This window comes from Lithobates pipiens, unplaced genomic scaffold (assembly GCF_037356315.1).
Source record: "Lithobates pipiens isolate NorthernLeopardFrog02 unplaced genomic scaffold, aLitPip1_a1.2 Scaffold_8, whole genome shotgun sequence".
Classification (NCBI taxonomy): Eukaryota; Metazoa; Chordata; class Amphibia; order Anura; family Ranidae; genus Lithobates; species Lithobates pipiens.
The window spans coordinates 686,391,967-686,405,454 of NW_027507903.1; the positions used below are offsets into that span (position 1 = coordinate 686,391,967).

The 13,488-nt window shown below is 44.1% G+C and overlaps 1 protein-coding gene across 1 annotated transcript in view; it reads right to left on the reverse strand.

The window, feature by feature from the left end:
* LOC143962213 (phospholipid scramblase 3-like) overlaps positions 1-3,690 on the reverse strand; it is a 34,084-nt gene extending 30,394 nt beyond the window's left edge. Inside the window, exon 1 of the mRNA XM_077471550.1 lies at positions 2,683-3,690. The gene's annotated coding sequence lies outside the window, so the exon portion shown is untranslated. The remainder of the gene's footprint in view (positions 1-2,682) is intronic.
* Positions 3,691-13,488: the final 9,798 nt, after the last annotated feature.

Here is a 13,488-nt window from a genome sequence, read left to right on the forward strand (position 1 = left end):
CCCTCTCTCTCCCCTCTCCCTCTCCCCTCTTTCTCCCCTCTACTCTCCCCTCTCTCTCCCCTCTCCCCTCCCTCTCCCCTCTCTTTCCCCTCTCCCTCCCCTCTCCCCTTTCCCTCCCTCTATCTCCTCTCTTTATCACCCCCTCTCTCTACCCCTCTTCTCCCTCTCTAACCTACCTCCTCTCTCCCCCCCTTCCCTCTCTATCTCCCATCCCTCTCTACCCCTCTTTCTCCCCCCTATCTCCCCCTCTCTCCTCCTCTCTCTCTCTCCCTTCTCTCCCCCCTCTTTCTCACCCCCACTCTCTCTTCCAATCTCTCCCCATCTCTCTATCCCTCCCTCCCCCTCCTCTCTCTATCTCCCCCCCTCTCTCTCCCTCTCCCTCTCTCTCCCCCTTTCTCTCTCTCTTTCTCCTTCCTCTCTCTCTCTCCCTCCCTCTCCCCCTCACCCCTCTTTATCCCCCCTCTCTCTCTACCCATCTCCCATCTCTATCCCCCCTCTCCCTCCCTCCCTCTCTCTTTCCCTCCCTCCCCCTCTTTCTCCCCCTCTTTATCACCCCCTCTCTCTCTACCCACCTATTCCATCTCTATCTCCCTCTCTCTCCCCCTCTCTCTCCCTCCTCCTCTCTCTCCCCTCTATATCCTCCTCTCTCTCCCCCTCTTTATAACCCCCTCTCATCCCCTCTCTATCTCCCCCTCTTCCTCTCCCCCATCTCTACACCCCTTTCTCTCCCTTCCACCTGGATGTATTAATAATTTTATGATGATATGTACAGTTTTAATAACAGGTCAAAGTTACAAAATTGTGCTTAGGAATTTAGATTTGTTTTAGCCTTAGGTGAGAAGGAGTTAAAAAAACTTTGCAGCAGATTCCCTACCTTTTGTTATTTTGAAGAAATAGCTGTTTCTCTGTGTCCTTGTGCAAAGAGAATGTCAATGGGAGTGACTTCATAATTGATCTTTGTGACTAACGTTTGCTCTATATACTGGACAATGTGTTTGATGGTGGACTTAGATTGTGGGACTTTTTCGGGGATTTATTTGTAAAAAAAAAAAAAAGACTTGTCAAAAGCATAGATCTGTGTTTTCATTTACTTTTCACTTTTTTTTTTGCGAATGAGAAGGTGTACTCTTTAGCCATCCTTTACTAATTCAAATGGGTGGGGTAGTATCTGGGGACCCAATTACTTTTAAAGGTTAGGATTGTTGATTCCGTTCAGATACCCCCCCACCCCCCCACCCATTGTTCCAAACAACCACTGGCTAGGGTTGTGGGGAAGAGGCCCTTGTCCTCATCAACATGTGCACAAGCTGCTTGGCCAGGAATTTACCCCCTTTAACAAGATACCTCCCATATGGAGGACATGTATGGGCCTGATATTGTTAATGAGGGGGGAAGCACCCAGGCCGCATGCTCTCATAAAATTTGAAAATGATTTTTTTTCCCCTGTTTTTTGTAAGGTTCCCCCTATAAAATCTATACCAGACCCCAGTACTGTCAGCGCCTAGGGCAGTGATGGCGAACCTTGGCACCCCAGATGTTTTGGAACTACATTTCCCATGATGCTCAACTACACTGCAGAGTGCATGGGCATCATGGGAAATGTAGTTCCAAAACATCTGGGGTGCCAAGGTTCGCCATCACTGGCCTAGGGGATACATTTATACCAGACCTGAAGGGCCTGGTATAAATTTAAGGGGGGGGGGAGCACACCATTTTTGTTACCTCTTGAGGCTGCTTTTTTTAAATGGCCAGGGATTCTGGGCCAGCAAATACATAGGAATGAGTGACATCACTTGTCGCTAAGGACAGGTCCACTTTAACCTGGGATCAATCTGAACCTTTTCATATGTTTCCTAAACTTTGATTTTATTTATATATATATATATATCAGACTGTGTATTTTACTTTTATTTTTTGTTTTTAATTATATATTTTAGCAGAATGTTTTCTATTCCTAAGGCTAACCATACATATCCTACAGGCTAAACATAAGAAGTAGAATAGATTCCTTCAGCTACACGATACACCCCAACCCACAAAATACAACACATTTCAGTCCTACAAAGCGCCCCGTTCTGTGTTCTCTGAACATATAGAAGAGTTGATACGTCTACTTCATCTACCAAATTATGATTTTATTACGTTTTGTAAAGAACGTAAAACACGTCTTAGTCATAAACCATCTTATAGAAGCAGGTCCCTACGGGCTATAATGCAACCAGACCGTAAAACCCTTTCCTGCCTAAGTCTATTTCTGACATTTGTTGCTTACAAGTTAACCACTTCAGCCCTGGACCATTTGGCTGCCCAAAGACCAGAGCACTTTTTTTTTTTATGCTTTGCTCAGTGCTTTGCTTGGTACGTCCCAACCCTGCCAATCTGTCATTCAGGACTAACACACGCACACCTCTCTCCATTGAAGCTCCACTGAAGTTGATTAGCTGAATGAATAGCTGAATAACCCCATGGCGGAGCTTACTTGCTTGTACCATACTGGTACTGGTTCCAGAACAGCACATCCACCAATTGCACCAGACTTTCTCCAGCAGATCGAGCAGAGATGTCAGGAAGGAATACAATCAGTAACAGCTGATCTAAGCAACTCTCCAGTCTCCACTCCACACCAGCTGGCTTTGAGGCTCACAGCAGGTGCATCAGGTTCTCACTTCTACTTCAACTTACCTCTCTGAGGTGACCTCTCCCCTGCACTCTTTGCTGTCTCTCTTCTGTGGTCTGATGTCTCCTGGTGGAGTCTCCTCCGCTCTCTGCTGTCTCTCCTCTGCGGTCTGATGTCTCCTGGTGGAGTCTCCTCCGCTCTCTGCTGTCTCTCCTCTGTGGTCTGATGTCTCCTGGTGGAGTCTCCTCCGCTCTCTGCTGTCTCTCCTCTGTGGTCTGATGTCTCCTGGTGGAGTCTCCTCCGCTCTCTGCTGTCTCTCCTCTGTGGTCTGATGTCTCCTGGTGGAGTCTCCTCCGCTCTCTGCTGTCTCTCCTCTGTGGTCTGATGTCTCCTGGTGGAGTCTCCTCCGCTCTCTGCTGTCTCTCCTCTGTGGTCTGATGTCTCCTGGTGGAGTCTCCTCCGCTCTCTGCTGTCTCTCTTCTGTGGTCTGATGTCTCCTGGTGGAGTCTCCTCCGCTCTCTGCTGTCTCTCCTCTGTGGTCTGATGTCTCCTGGTGGAGTCTCCTCCGCTCTCTGCTGTCTCTCCTCTGTGGTCTGATGTCTCCTGGTGGAGTCTCCTCCGCTCTCTGCTGTCTCTCCTCTGTGGTCTGATGTCTCCTGGTGGAGTCTCCTCCGCTCTCTGCTGTCTCTCCTCTGTGGTCTGATGTCTCCTGGTGGAGTCTCCTCCGCTCTCTGCTGTTTCTCCTCTGTGGTCTGATGTCTCCTGGTGGAGTCTCCCCCGCACTCTGTTGTCTCTCCTCTGTGGTCTGATGTCTCCTGGTGGAGTCTCCTCCGCTCTCTGTTGTCTCTCCTCTGTGGTCTGATGTCTCCTGGTGGAGTCTCCTCCACTCTCTGCTGTCTCTCCTCTGTGGTCCGATGTCTCCTGGTGGAGTCTCCTCCGCTCTCTGCTGTCTCTCCTCTGTGGTCCGATGTCTCCTGGTGGAGTCTCCTCCGCTCTCTGCTGTCTCTCCTCTGTGGTCTGATGTCTCCTGGTGGAGTCTCCTCCGTTCTCTGCTCTCTCTTCTCTGTGGTCTGATGTCTAGCAGTGGGGATTCTCTTCCTCTCTCCCTGAGCTGGAGCCACGTTTATGACACAATGATTCTACTCCCTATTGTGGCAAAGTAACATATTAACTATTTATATTGCTACACCTTCCTGCTGAAAAACATAAGTTACACCCAGAACATGGGGCAAGAGAAAGAAAGCTGTGCAGAGCCCATGCATACAGAATAAGAACAGGTACAGAGAATTAGCAAGAAAGAGAGATACAATCACAAACATTGCTCAGACAGGAGATAGAGAGATACAAAGTAACATTGTTTATAAACATTGATTAGACAGGAGATAGAGAGAGATACAAAGTAACATTTTTTTATAAAAATTGATCAGAAAGGAGATAGAGAGATACAAAGTAGCATTGATTATAGTTAAACCAGCTAATGTGAGGAAGGAATCCAATAGGAGACCTTCTTGTTATTGGACACATAGCATCTGGTACCACATCCTTAATAAATTGTACATACAGAGAAAAACCTAACTACAGTATGAGAGAGGACTTTAAAGGTACCACGTATTTGTATTAAAGTAATAAAAGTTTTATCCCTATTGTGGGGTCACAAGGCTGGTATTTATATATTGTGGGGTCACCAGTCCGGTATTTGTATATTGTGGGATCACCAGTCCAGTATTTGTATATTGTGGGGTCACCAGTCCGGTATTTATATATTGTGGGGTCACAAGTACGGTATTTGTACATTGTGGGATCACCAGTCCGGTATTTGTACATTGCGGGGTCACCAGTACGGTATTTATATATTGTGGGGTCACCAGTCCGGTATTTGTATATTGTGGGATCACCAGTCCGGTATTTGTACATTGCGGGGTCACCAGTACGGTATTTATATATTGTGGGGTCACCAGTATGATATTTGTATATTGTGGGGTCACCAGTACGGTATTTGTATACTGTGGGATCACCAGTACGGTATTTATATATTGTGGGGTCACCAGTATGATATTTGTATATTGTGGGGTCACCAGTACGGTATTTGTATACTGTGGGATCACCAGTCCGGTATTTGTATATTGTGGGGTCACCAGTCCGGTATTTGTATATTGTGGGGTCACCAGTCCGGTATTTGTATATTGTGGGGTCACCAGTACGGTATTTGTACATTGTGGGATCACCAGTCTGGTATTTGTATATTGTGGGGTCACCAGTATGGTATTTATATATTGTGGGGTCACCAGTACGGTATTTGTATATTGTGGGGTCACCAGTACGGTATTTGTTTATTGTGGGATCACCAGTCCGGTATTTTTATATGGTGGGGTCACCAGTCTGGTATTTATATATTGTGGGGTCACCAGTACGGTATTTGTATATTGTGGGATCACCAGTCCAGTATTTATATATTGTGGGGTCACCAGTATGGTATTTATATATTGTGGGGTCACCAGTACAGTATTTATATATTGTGGGGTCACCAGTACAGTATTTATATATTGTGGGGTCACCAGTATGGTATTTGTATATTGTGGGTTCACCAGTACGGTATTTTTATACTGTGGGGTCACCAGTAAGGTATTTGTATATTGTGGGATCACCAGTCTGGTATTTATATATTGTGGGGTCACCAGTCTGGTATTTGTATATTGTGGGGTCACCAGTACGGTATTTATATATTGTGGGGTCACCAGTACGGTATTTATATATTGTGGGGTCACCAGTATGGTATTTGTATATTGTGGGATCACCAGTCCGGTATTTGTATATTGTGGGGTCACCAGTCCGGTATTTGTATATTGTGGGATCACCAGTCCGGTATTTGTATATTGTAGGGTCACCAGTACGGTATTTGTATATTGTGGGATCACCAGTCCAGTATTTATATATTGTGGGGTCACCAGTACGGTATTTGTATATTGTGGGATCACCAGTCCAGTATTTATATATTGTGGGGTCACCAGTACGGTATTTATATATTGTGGGGTCACCAGTACAGTATTTATATATTGTGGGGTCACCAGTATGGTATTTGTATATTGTGAATGAATGAATGAATGAAATACTTGTATAGCGCACAATGCGAACTGAATCGCCTCTAGACGCTGTGGCGAGCTTTGATCATCTGCTAAAAGAGGAAGGTCTTGAGTTTTTTCCTAAAAGCCAGGTGATTTTCTTCCTGGCGGATGTTGATTGGTAGAGCATTCCATAGCCGAGGTCCTTGGACAGCAAATCTCCGATCACCCTTGGATTTATACCCGGCTTTGGGCATGAGGAGGAGGTTTTTGTTGGCTGATCGAAGATTGCGGTTTGGTGTGTAATGATTTATTTTCTCCATTAGGTATTGCGGAGCTTCTGTATGCACGCATTTGTGGGTGAGGCAAAGGGTCTTGAACGTGATCCGATTTTTTACGGTTAGCTAATGTAAGCTCCTCAGTGAAGGAGAGATGGATTCCCAGGTTTTTTTTCCTGTTATCAGCCTTGCCGCCGTGTTTTGGATCAGTTGTAATCACGCAAGTTGATCAGTTGTAATCGCGCAATATTGTGGGTTCACCAGTACGATATTTGTATACTGTAGGGTCACCAGTGCGGTATTTGTATATTGTGGGATCACCAGTCTGGTATTTATATATTGTGGGGTCACCAGTCCGGTATTTGTATATTGTGGGGTCACCAGTACGGTATTTATATATTGTGGGGTCACCAGTATGGTATTTGTATATTGTGGGATCACCAGTCCGGTATTTATATATTGTGGGGTCACCAGTACGGTATTTATATATTGTGGGGTCACCAGTATGGTATTTGTATATTGTGTGGTCACCAGACTGGTATTTGTATATTGTGGGGTCACCAGTACGGTATTCGTATATTGTGGGGTCACCAGTACGGTATTTGTATATTGTGGGGTCACCAGTATGGTATTTATATATTGTGGGGTCACTAGTACGGTATTTGTATATTGTGGGATCATCACCAGTCCGGTATTTTTATATTGTGGGGTCACCAGTCTGGTATTTATATATTGTGGGGTCACCAGTACGGTATTTGTATATTGTGGGATCACCAGTCTGGTATTTTTATATTGTGGGGTCACCAGTACATTATTTATATATTGTGGGGTCACCAGTATGGTATTTGTATATTGTGGGTTCACCAGTACGTTATTTGTATACTGTGGGGTCACCAGTACGGTATTTGTATATTATGGGATCACCAGTCTGGTATTTATATATTGTGGGGTCACCAGTCCGGTATTTGTATATTGTGGGGTCACCAGTACGGTATTTATATATTGTGGGTTCACCAGTATGGTATTTTGTATATTGTGGGATCACCAGTCCGGTATTTATTGTGGGGTCACCAGTACAGTATTTATATATTGTGGGGTCACCAGTACGGTATTTGTATATTGTGGGATCACTAGTCTGGTATTTTTATATTGTGGGGTCACCAGTCTGGTATTTATATATTGTGGGGTCACCAGTACGGTATTTGTATATTGTGGGATCACCAGTGCAGTATTTATATATTGTGGGGTCACCAGTACGGTATTTGTATATTGTGGGATCACCAGTCCGGTATTTTTATATTGTGGGGTCACCAGTCTGGTATTTATATATTGTAGGGTCACCAGTACGGTATTTGTATATTGTGGGATCACCAGTCCAGTATTTATATATTGTGGGGTCACCAGTACGGTATTTATATATTGTGGGGTCACCAGTACGGTATTTATATATTGTGGGGTCACCAGTACAGTATTTATATATTGTGGGGTCACCAGTATGGTATTTGTATATTGTGGGTTCACCAGTACGGTATTTGTATACTGTGGGGTCACCAGTACGGTATTTGTATATTGTGGGATCACCAGTCCGGTATTTGTATATTGTGGGGTCACCAGTCCGGTATTTGTATATTGTGGGGTCACCAGTCCGGTATTTGTATATTGTGGGGTCACCAGTACGGTATTTATATATAGTGGGGTCACCAGTATGGTATTTGTATATTGTGGGGTCACCAGTCCGGTATTTATATATAGTGGGGTCACCAGTATGGTATTTGTATATTGTGGGATCACCAGTCCGGTATTTATATATTGTGGGGTCACCAATACAATATTTATATATTGTGGGGTCACCAGTCCGGTATTTATATATTGTGGGGTCACCAGTATGGTATTTGTATATTGTGGGTTCACCAGTACGGTATTTGTATACTGTGGGGTCACCAGTACGGTATTTGTATATTGTGGGATCACCAGTCTGGTATTTATATATTGTGGGGTCACCAGTCTGGTATTTGTATATTGTGGGGTCACCAGTACGGTATTTATATATTGTGGGGTCACCAGTATGGTATTTATATATAGTGGGATCACCAGTACGGTATTTGTACATTGTGGGGTCACCAGTCCAGTATTTATATATAGTGGGGTCACCAGTATGGTATTTGTATATTGTGGGATCACCAGTCCGGTATTTATATATTGTGGGGTCACCAGTACATTATTTATATATTGTGGGGTCACCAGTATGGTATTTGTATATTGTGGGTTCACCAGTACGTTATTTGTATACTGTGGGGTCACCAGTACGGTATTTGTATATTATGGGATCACCAGTCTGGTATTTATATATTGTGGGGTCACCAGTCCGGTATTTGTATATTGTGGGGTCACCAGTACGGTATTTATATATTGTGGGTTCACCAGTATGGTATTTTGTATATTGTGGGATCACCAGTCCGGTATTTATTTATTGTGGGGTCACCAGTACGGTATTTATATATTGTGGGGTCACCAGTACGGTATTTGTGTATTGTGGGATCACTAGTCTGGTATTTTTATATTGTGGGGTCACCAGTCTGGTATTTATATATTGTGGGGTCACCAGTACGGTATTTGTATATTGTGGGATCACCAGTGCAGTATTTATATATTGTGGGGTCACCAGTACGGTATTTGTATATTGTGGGATCACCAGTCCGGTATTTTTATATTGTGGGGTCACCAGTCTGGTATTTATATATTGTAGGGTCACCAGTACGGTATTTGTATATTGTGGGATCACCAGTCCAGTATTTATATATTGTGGGGTCACCAGTACGGTATTTATATATTGTGGGGTCACCAGTACAGTATTTATATATTGTGGGGTCACCAGTATGGTATTTGTATATTGTGGGTTCACCAGTACGGTATTTGTATACTGTGGGGTCACCAGTACGGTATTTGTATATTGTGGGATCACCAGTCCGGTATTTGTATATTGTGGGGTCACCAGTCCGGTATTTGTATATTGTGGGGTCACCAGTCCGGTATTTGTATATTGTGGGGTCACCAGTCCAGTATTTGTATATTGTGGGGTCACCAGTACGGTATTTATATATAGTGGGGTCACCAGTATGGTATTTGTATATTGTGGGGTCACCAGTCCGGTATTTATATATAGTGGGGTCACCAGTATGGTATTTGTATATTGTGGGATCACCAGTCCGGTATTTATATATTGTGGGGTCACCAATACAATATTTATATATTGTGGGGTCACCAGTCCGGTATTTATATATTGTGGGGTCACCAGTATGGTATTTGTATATTGTGGGTTCACCAGTACGGTATTTGTATACTGTGGGGTCACCAGTACGGTATTTGTATATTGTGGGATCACCAGTCTGGTATTTATATATTGTGGGGTCACCAGTCTGGTATTTGTATATTGTGGGGTCACCAGTACGGTATTTATATATTGTGGGGTCACCAGTATGGTATTTATATATAGTGGGATCACCAGTACGGTATTTGTACATTGTGGGGTCACCAGTCCAGTATTTATATATAGTGGGGTCACCAGTATGGTATTTGTATATTGTGGGATCACCAGTCCGGTATTTATATATTGTGGGGTCACCAGTCCGGTATTTATATATTGTGGGGTCACCAGTATGGTATTTGTATATTGTGGGTTCACCAGTACGGTATTTGTATACTGTGGGGTCACCAGTACGGTATTTGTATATTGTGGGATCACCAGTCTGGTATTTATATATTGTGGGGTCACCAGTCCGGTATTTGTATATTATGGGGTCACCAGTATGGTATTTATATATTGTGGGGTCACCAGTATGGTATTTATATATAGTGGGGTCACCAGTATGGTATTTGTATATTGTGGGGTCACCAGTCCGGTATTTATATATTGTGGGGTCACCAGTATGGTATTTGTATATTGTGGGATCACCAGTCCGGTATTTATATATTGTGGGGTCACCAGTACGATATTTATATATTGTGGGGTCACCAGTATGGTATTTGTATATTGTGGGGTCACCAGTCCGGTATTTGTAAACTGTGGGGTCACCAGTACGGTATTTATATATTGTGGGGTCACAAGTATGGTATTTATATATTGTGGGGTCACCAGTATGGTATTTGTATACTGTGGCGTCACCAGTCCGGTATTTGTATACTGTGGGGTCACCAGTGCGGTATTTGTATATTGTGGGGTCACCAGTATGGTATTTGTATACTGTGGCGTCACCAGTCCGGTATTTGTATACTGTGGGGTCACCAGTCCGGTATTTGTATATTGTGGGGTCACCAATCCGGTATTTATATATTGTGGGGTCACAAGTATGGTATTTATATATTGTGGGGTCACCAGTATGGTATTTGTATACTGTGGCGTCACCAGTCCGGTATTTGTATATTGTGGGGTCACCAGTCCGGTATTTGTATATTGTGGGGTCACCAGTCCGGTATTTGTATATTGTGGGGTCACCAGTCCGGTATTTGTATATTGTGGGATCACCAGTCCGGTATTTGTACATTGTGGGGTCACCAGTCCGGTATTTATATATTGTGGGGTCACCAGTCCGGTATTTATATATTGTGGGGTCACCAGTCCGGTATTTATATATTGTGGGGTCACCAGAACAGTATTTGTATATTGAAATCATATCCCCTCTCAAGCCTCTCTACTCCAGAGAGAATAAGTTCAGTGCTTGCAACCTCATAACTAATATTGTCACGTAACTGGTGGGTGAGCCTGACGTGCGGGAGGAAGGCCCCTCGTATGGCTCCGGTTCGTGAGCCGCTGATAGTGAGACAGCAGGCTCAAGAGCATGGCGGGGTCAGAGTGTCTTTGATCAGTCCAAAAGTCTGTACCAGTAGAGGCCGGGAACTCATGAACAGGAAGCTGGAACACAGCAGGTAGCAGGCTGAAGAGATGGCAGATGGCTGGCAGACTTTGGCAGAAGACAAGCTGAGGGGCACCACCGGGAACCGGAGCTTGATGCAGGCTGGCGGCAGGGAGCAGGGTCAGACAGGCCGAATTTAACAACAGACAGGCAGATCAGGCAGAGACAGCAGACAGGAGTGGAGTCGGGTCACAGGCAGGCTTCGGCAATGGATGGGCATAAACAGCAGGCAGAGGCGTAATCGGGTCACAGGCAGGTTCGGCAACAGATGTTAGGTAACAGGAACTGGAGACAGAGATCAGTCCGTGGGAAGCCAGAGATCAGGGCAGGAGGCAGGCAGAGGTAGTCAGGAGCAAGCCGGTTTCGGGATCAGAAGTCACATACACAGGGATCAGGATTCAGATAACGCTGTAGACCAAGCAGCAGCTTGTCAATCTTGAAGCTCAGTTTAAATAGACTAACTGGTGCCGGTTCTGATGACAGGCTCTCCCCTCTTCAGTCTATTATGAATGCTGCTGCTAGACTAATACACCTCACTAACCGATCCGTGACTGCTGCCCCTCTCTGCCAGTGAAAGGCACTGGCTTCCCCTCCCCCACCGTGCAAAATTCAAAATACTAACCACAACATACAAGGCCATTCACAACATCGCCCCATCTACATCACCAACCTCATCTACAGATATCGCCCAAATAGTCCCCTCCACTCCTCCCAGGACCTCCTGCTTTCTAGCTTCCTTGTTACCTCCTATCATGCTCGCCTTCAGGACTTCTCCAGAGCCTCTCCCATCTTCTGGAACTCCCTCCTGTCCCAGTATGTCCGATCAGTCCTTACCCTGTCCACCTTTAGGATATCCCTGAAAACTCATTTATTCAGGTAAGCCTATCCCACACACACCGAACAACTGTCCCCGAGCCACCCCCCATAAAATCATTCTCTGCAGCTATTACATTTTGTACCACCACCCTCTCCCTTTACAATGTAAGCTCTACGAGCAGGGCCCTCCTGTACCTCTTATATTGAACTGTACTATAATTGTGATGTCCCCCTATACATTGTAAAGCACTGCATAAACTGTTGGCGCTATATAAATTGTGTATTATAATAATAATAATAATAATTCTGTCCTCTGTTAGCCATGAGGGTGCTTCCTGTGATGTGTCATGAAGATAAACAATGCAGTTTTGGTTACTGAAGCCCCCCAATTCTCTTGTGAAGACTGAGAAGAAGAATAAATTCAACACCTTCACCATCTTCCCATCCCTTGTAACCAGATGTCCTTCTTCATTCTTTATGGGGCCAATATGATCCGTCCTCCCTTTTTTACTGTTTATATACTTAAATAATCTATTGGGATTCTTTTTGCTCTCCTCCACTTTGTGTCTTTCGTGTTCTATCTTAGCCACCCTAATTGCACCCTTACATATCTTGTTGCATTCTTTGTAAAGTCTGAATGCTGATGATGATCTCTCAGCCTTGTATTTTTTTTGAAGGCCTTCTCCTTTGCTTTTATATGCATTTTTACATTAGAATTAAGCCATCCAGGACTTTTGTTCGCTCTTTTAAATTTATTTCCCAATGGGATGCATTGGCTAATGCCCTTATTAAATAAGCAAACCCATCTCTCCTCAGCCTTCTTTGTTTCTAAGATTTCATTCCAATTTATATCTTCTAGTAAGGTTCGTAGTTTAGGGAAGTTGGCTTTTTTTAAATTCAGCGTCTTTGTATTCCCCTTATGTTTCCTATTTGTGTGATTTATACTGAAGCCAATTGACCTGTGATCGCTGTTACCTAAATTGCCCCGTATTTCCACATCCGTGATCAGGTCTGTATTTTTGGTAATCAGCAGACCTAGTAACGTCCTGTTTCTAGTTGGTGCGTCTACCATCTGAACTATAAAATTGTCCTGCAAGACATTTAGGAACTGGTGAGCCTTTGATGAATGTGCGGTTCCCTCCGCCCAGTCTATGTCTGGATAATTAAAATCCCCCATTATGATAACACTTCCCGTCCTTGCTGCTAATCCTAATACTCCTCCCTCATGTTAGGCCTATAGCATAGTCCCAGTATTATTTTCCCCTTAGCTTCATCCCTTTGGAGCTCTACCTATAAGGATTCCACCTCCTCCCTAGCTCCCTTAGTGATGTCATCTCTCACATTCACTTGTACATTATTCTTGATATATAGGGCATATCCCTTACAAGTATGTGAGATACAATTATATATCATCACTCATCATCCCCGTCAGCCTGAATGGTGAAATGCTTGCTGTAACTTTAACGTGTCTCACGGGGGTCCATGCCCGCTTCATCAGGAAAATAACAACAGTCAAGCCCTATAATGGTAAAACATCTAGATGAAAATACTGTGGAAAAAAGTGTTCTATACAGGTGTGTCCTCCCTACTAGGGAGTGGAAAATACCTGTACTTTGCATGTAAAACAGTCATGAACAAAATATGCACCACCATCAATTGGAACAGATAAGTCAGCTCCTCTAAGGTCAGTCCCTTATGAGTAGAGATGAGCCCGATGTTCGAGTCGAATCTACATTCGACTCTAACATCGGGTGTTCGTCTGTTCGGTGAATAGCGAACAATTTGCAGTGTTCGCGCCAAATTCGAAA